The sequence below is a fragment of the Nannospalax galili genome, unplaced genomic scaffold (genome assembly GCF_000622305.1).
Source record: "Nannospalax galili isolate Female #2095 unplaced genomic scaffold, S.galili_v1.0 scaffold409, whole genome shotgun sequence".
NCBI classification, from domain to species: domain Eukaryota; kingdom Metazoa; phylum Chordata; class Mammalia; order Rodentia; family Spalacidae; genus Nannospalax; species Nannospalax galili.
In genome coordinates, this window is record NW_008360308.1 from 1,221,806 (window position 1) to 1,227,817 (window position 6,012).

A 6,012-nucleotide genomic window follows, 5' to 3' on the forward strand; every position below is an offset into this window, starting at 1 on the left:
CCATGTGGGTGCTGGGATTCAAACCCAGGTCTTCTGAAAGAACAATCAGTGTTCTTAACCACTGAGCCATCTCTCCAGCCCCTGCAATCACTACTTCTATAATACCAGTTTTCTGGGTTAGACTTTTCACTGTTGTGATAAAATGCCTGACTTAACAACTTAAAAGGAAGAGTTGTTTTGTCTCACAGTTTCAGCCCATCATAGCTGAAAGGGTACAGAAACAGAATGGTTGCACCATTTTCTGCTTTTTCCTCCTGTATTAAATATAGTCGCTCCCCCCAACCTATATGGCATTACCACCCATATTTGGGGTACATCTTCCCCCTTAGTTAACGCCCTCGGTGAACACCCTCAAAGACACACTCAGAAGTATGCCTTACTGATCTCCTTCCTAGGGGTTTCGAATCAAGGTGACAATCAAGATGTATCTAAGGGACCCTTTGGTGCTCCTGACACTGTGCCTTGGGACAAAGAAGACCAGTCTAGTTCCAGTAACTGAGTATACCTGGCTCCCAATGAGAAAGAACCATTTGCATCAGGAGGAGCAAGCATTACTGCATCATCAGAAGACAAGGTATAAAGACCAGCACGGTCTCTGGGGCTATGCCGTTTTAGTTTCAGTTTCCCCATCTGTAAGTCTTAAGTAATAATTGCTGCCTTGTATGGCTAATCTAGGAATAAGAAAGTGTTTCTGTATTAAAAATATAGTAGAGTGCTGGAAAAAGATACTTGGTCAATAAAATGGTTACTGATATTGTTTGAAAAGTTATATTTTGGAAAATGAAAGAAAATAAGGATTTAAATTTAAAAAAAATTTACATTTATTTATTTATTATTGTGTATGTATGCATATCTGCCTGTGCAAATGCATGTCACTGTTGTGTGTGTGTGTGTGTGTGTGTGTGTGTACACACGCAGGTCAAAGGACAACCTTTGGGAGTCAGTTTTCTTCTTCTAATATGTGGTTCCTAGGGACTCAGGTCATCAGACTTGGCAGCAAATGCCTTTACTAGCTGAGCCATCTAATCATCCTGAAAATCAGGATTTTAGAGTAAGGAAGTAAGAAATTAGCAATAAGAGGGTTGGCTGTGTGCACCATGATGCCTGGCAGGAAAGAGGCCACTTTGCAGGAGGTAAGCCTCCTTCCTCAGCAGTTGATTGCATGGCACTGCTCGGTTGATTATTGCACTGAGGTTGTGCACTGGGCACGGATGCCTGAAGCAGCATATTTCCTCCCTGGACCTCTGTTTTCCAGCTCTGGTGAGCATGACTCCTGCCTGCAGCACTCAAGTCCATTACTTTGTGTTTTTAAATGCTAAATGTGTGTGCTGGATGTGGTGAACATGTCTGCATATACCTAGATCCTTCCACCTGAGCATATGCACTTGTCAATATGTGTTTGAGTATCCTTTTTTGAGTATCAATAAGCCTCAATATATTGGTAAATGGTTGGGTTTTTTTTTTTTTTAAGCGTTGACAAGAGATTGCCCCTGGTAACTACATGCTAGAATATGTCAGTCAGTGATCTCTCCTTGAATAACATTTAGTCACTCACCCTACATTGTCGGGGGGCCTATTTGATGCCACTTCCTTCAGATCCTGACCATTGCAATTTCACATTTCCATAACATGAGCTTTTCTTGCTACAGAGAAGATTCCTGTGTTTGGTTAAGACACGAGAGAATGGAAGCTGAGGGGCTTGAAAGTTTTAAGAATATTGACAATTATTCCTCCCTGTTTTGTAGGCAGTGGTTATAAGAGTACATAAAGTATATGGAATATGTACATTTCTCTCATAAGTAATCCCTTCTGACTAAAATACTGCTGAGAGGAAAAAAATGAGACAACAATTAAAGTTGACACTGAAAAGAGTTATTATCTAGAATTTCTTGGTCTGAGGATAAGAATCAAGCATAACTTCATTTATTAAAAACAACTAATGGCATGAAGTAAAAGAATATTTTAGACAGCAAAAAAATTTACAATTAAAACAGAAATTCTTCCTCTTTTACTGTGACTGAGCAAAGAAAGGTCAGTTAAAATTTTTTAGCTTTTATTTCATCTTGTAGTTACCAAACCTAGGATTAAAATACAAGATTTTAAAACACAGGGGTTCACTTGTGAGCTTGTATTTTTGGAAATGAAGGATTATTGTAGGTGAAGGTAGGGGCACATGATCCACCCCACAGATGCCAAAGCAGAAGTGACATAGAGATCCAAGTTATCCACCAGACAGTGCGCATATCTATTATTACATGAAATATTTAATCACATTTAGGAGTCAATTATTGTATTTAATAATGTTGAAATGTTTAATACTGTTATGCTTATGTGTTATTAAACTGAGGGATTTTTTAAATGAAGAAGCAGAATTGCCTCATTATAACAATGCCTTAGACCCTGGACTCTTCTTTTTGTGTTGTTGCTTTTCTTTCAGAGCTTGGAAAAATGAAGATTAGGCATTGAACTAAGCTTGCTTTGGCATGGTTTGTGAGATACAAAATTTAGGAGTGGAGATTCTTTTTCTTAAGCAAACAGTACTTTGGAGATACTTGCAGCTGCTCCTCTCTAGCCCCGTCTGTCTGTTCAAAAAATCTGGGAAGTTTTCTCCCCTGCCCCCATCTCCAGTCTTAGGAGCTTGCTCCAACATTGCAGAAACCTATCATTGCTGCAGAGGTGGAGGAACAGGAGCCTGGCATCCTCCTTTAGGTTTCTGGATGTTGAGAGCATCATGAAAACCAATCTCCTCAGATCAGTCTTACTTACCCCAAGGTTGAGTAGGGCACTTTTCTCCTTAAAGTTCCAGAAATCAAAGGGAACTTTCAGATGCTACAGGTGGGGATATGGAGGACATACTCCTAGCAGGTGGTAGAGGAAGATTCCAAGCTGATTCTATGAAGACGGCAAAGTGTAGGGCATGAGCTGAACAGAAAGAATCACGCAGATCTTATAAAGGCTAAATGTTAAGTCAAAACGGGGATCCTATCAGAGCTAAGCGTAGAGATGCAAGTGGGATGCATACAGATGCTAAGCATAGAGATGCAGGGTCAGAGTGAACAGAGGTGAGCAAAGCGACAAAGCCAGCAGACATGAGGAAGGATGCTCGTAACAGACTATGTATTATGACCCAATTCTCCCCCAAGAGTTTTCCAAGAACTCAGCATTTTAAAGGAAACTAGTAGGTGACCCAGAACTTGGAATGCTGCCCAGTGTGTCCCTCCTATTGCCTGTTGGTTGATGATATCAGTCAATATTAGATAATTATATCTATATCTATATATATATATTCTGTATAAAAAGAGCATTGCCTACCTCTCAGCCACACCTGGGTCCCACCTGGCAAGAGGAGTTCCCCAGCAGCTGTGCATGCTGACAGGCAGGACTGAGTTCATGACTGCAATACACCAGAAACACAGACCGTACCTCTTCATCCCAGAAAATAGAGCATTAGGAACAGACGAGATTTATTATTAAAAAACTTTAATCCAAATGCTCATTATTATTTGCAGTGTCTGAAGGCACAAAATAGACCTAAAATCTATGGGAGAGTCTAAACAGAGTTATAAATCCACAGAGCAAAGCATGAAAAAGATACACTCTGAACTGACACAGAAATCAGAACTGGGAAGAATCTGGGTTTTGTTGTTTTCCCCACAAAGAGTTTGCTTGAATATCAATAATTTCCCCTCATATCAAGGGTAGAAAAAATTTTAAAATGACATAAACATTATTAAGAATTAACACTAGGAGGTGTTAAGAACTTTCAGAACAAGTACACTTTTCCTCCAAAGATGATATCTGTTCTCTCTCTCTCTCTCTCTCTCTCTCTCTCTCTCTCTCTCTCTCACACACACACACACACACACACACACACACCTTCCTTCTCTCTCTCTTCTTCCTAAGCAAACATATTAAAAAAGGTGTCCATCCATATCTATGGTATACAAAAGAATGCAGGTCATCTCTGATGGATAAAAAATCCAAAAGAAAAGCAGGATTGGGTGTAAGATAAGGCAGTGAGACACGAGTGTGATTGTAAAAATAGAGATTATATATACATATATAGATGTATGAAAAGTTGACCATCCAATGCAGGTCCCCTAAAGTCTTGGAAAGGAAACAAAGCCTACTCATTGTCGGGATGCTGGTAGCTCACCTAGGCTTTGCTGTGCACACCCGGCGCCAAGCTCCACAGACTGGAGAAATGTCGATGGATCACCCCAGTAGCACTAACATCAGGCCGTTACCAGCATCCAAAGACAAATAACATAATTATAAATGCTCTCTTTCCCATGGTGCTTTTAGCTGATTGTGTGGTGCAACAGCTCATTCCTCCTCAATCATGTCAGTAAGGGTGTTCAGAAAGAAACCAATCCTGGACTGGTTATCACTGTCATGAATGCATCTCTCAAGTGTAACTCTACAAGGATACAGAGGAAGCAATCGACAGAAGCCCACATTTCACCATAGCCACAGACCAGGCTCTTGAAACCCTGACATGTGATTCGGGTAAGAGCCCTTTATCATTTAATTCTGGTTGTGAGTTGTGTTTTTCATCCAAGAAGTATAGGTGATCGAGTCATCTTGATCTTCAGAAGGGGAGAAAGCAGCTGCAGTGACACAGCTCATATTCCTTGTATTACTCCCAGTTCTAGGTTTAATTATTCCAAAGTAGCCCATATATTTTCCTAGTCTTCTGAAGGAAAAGGTTTCCCTGCAAGTTTACCAGCTCAGGCAAAGCCCTGGGTGTTTCAAAAGGAATAACATGTTCCCAGACTGAAGGGTGGCTGCTGTGGGCTGGTTCATTGTTTGAGGACTCATGGTATAGAAAAGTCAGTAAGTCTGGAGAGAGGTTTTGCTAGGGTCTGGTCCCATTTGACTACTTTCCTGAATGATTACAACCATGTCTTTACGTTGAGGACTATAGATAGCTTCTCTAGGGTGCAGGAGCTATTTGTTTTCACAGTATACAACTATGCTTCTCCAAAAGGTCAAGTCTCCTGCTTTTGTGGTCCCTCTTGTTTATTCCCTCAATCCCCAAACCACCTAGAGGCACCTCCCCAACTCCTTTCAGTGGAAGCCTTCTACCTGAGACCATGATACCCCATCACATCCCACATCTGTGACTACACTTTTTTTCTGTTATCTAGAGCCATGGCCCCAAATCCAAGTGAACAGGTCTTTACCTGGTTTCTCATCTCTCCATATTACAGTCTACATGGTGAATCTCATACCTCCATCTCCACAAGGATGTCCCACCCAGGCCAATCCTGTATCTGCCCAGTTGGTGCCTACTGTCTTTTCCTGTAGTTTATAATTGATTGAGCCTTCTAAGTAGGATAAGAGTTTTGTCTGTCTTTAAAGACCAACAGTATGCTGTTCAAGCACATTCATATCAAAGCTTTCAAGATTGTGACCCCAACATGTGCATCTTTTCTGGGGCCTAGGGGACAGTCACATGCTATACACTATGACACGCAGTGGCCTTACTATTGTGAGCCTGATTGTCCAGCACTATGTCTAGGGAAAATCATTCTACACCTCAGGGACCAAAAAGGCCCAAGGAACATGGGCTCCAGAATCAGACTCACTCTTCAGCTATCCAAGGGCACTGAAGAAAGAATGAGAGGCTGGAAGCAAAGGGACAAGAGGGGTGTTGCAGCACAAGAGCAAGCAGCGTTCGGGGTTCTTCAACGTCTTCCTTTTCCCCAGCAGGCAGGGGCTTCTCCTCTGATCGTCCTTCCTGCCCTCAGAGAGGCCCAGGAACAGGGAGCTCCTTTGGCACTTCAGAATGATCACAAGTAATTTGCCTTTTTTATTCATATAGAACAAAATTTACAAAGTCATTCATACAGTTTTTGTGTTTTTTTTTTTTACTGACTTCGAAAATTGGGAATATTCAAAATACACTTTTACCCCACTCCATTCTGTCATTATTTACATGTATGTACAAGAAAAATGAAAGAGTCTGTGTGTGTGTGTGTGTGTGTGTGTGTGTGTGTGTGTGTGTGT

The 6,012-nt window shown here is 41.2% G+C and overlaps 1 protein-coding gene across 1 annotated transcript in view; it reads right to left on the reverse strand.

Annotated features, from left to right (window-relative positions):
* Positions 1–5,795: 5,795 nt before the first annotated feature.
* Positions 5,796–6,012, reverse strand: part of Grid1 (glutamate ionotropic receptor delta type subunit 1) — an 829,150-nt gene continuing 828,933 nt past the window's right edge. Inside the window, exon 16 of the mRNA XM_008824432.2 lies at positions 5,796–6,012. This exon is cut by the window's right edge and continues 521 nt beyond it. The gene's annotated coding sequence lies outside the window, so the exon portion shown is untranslated.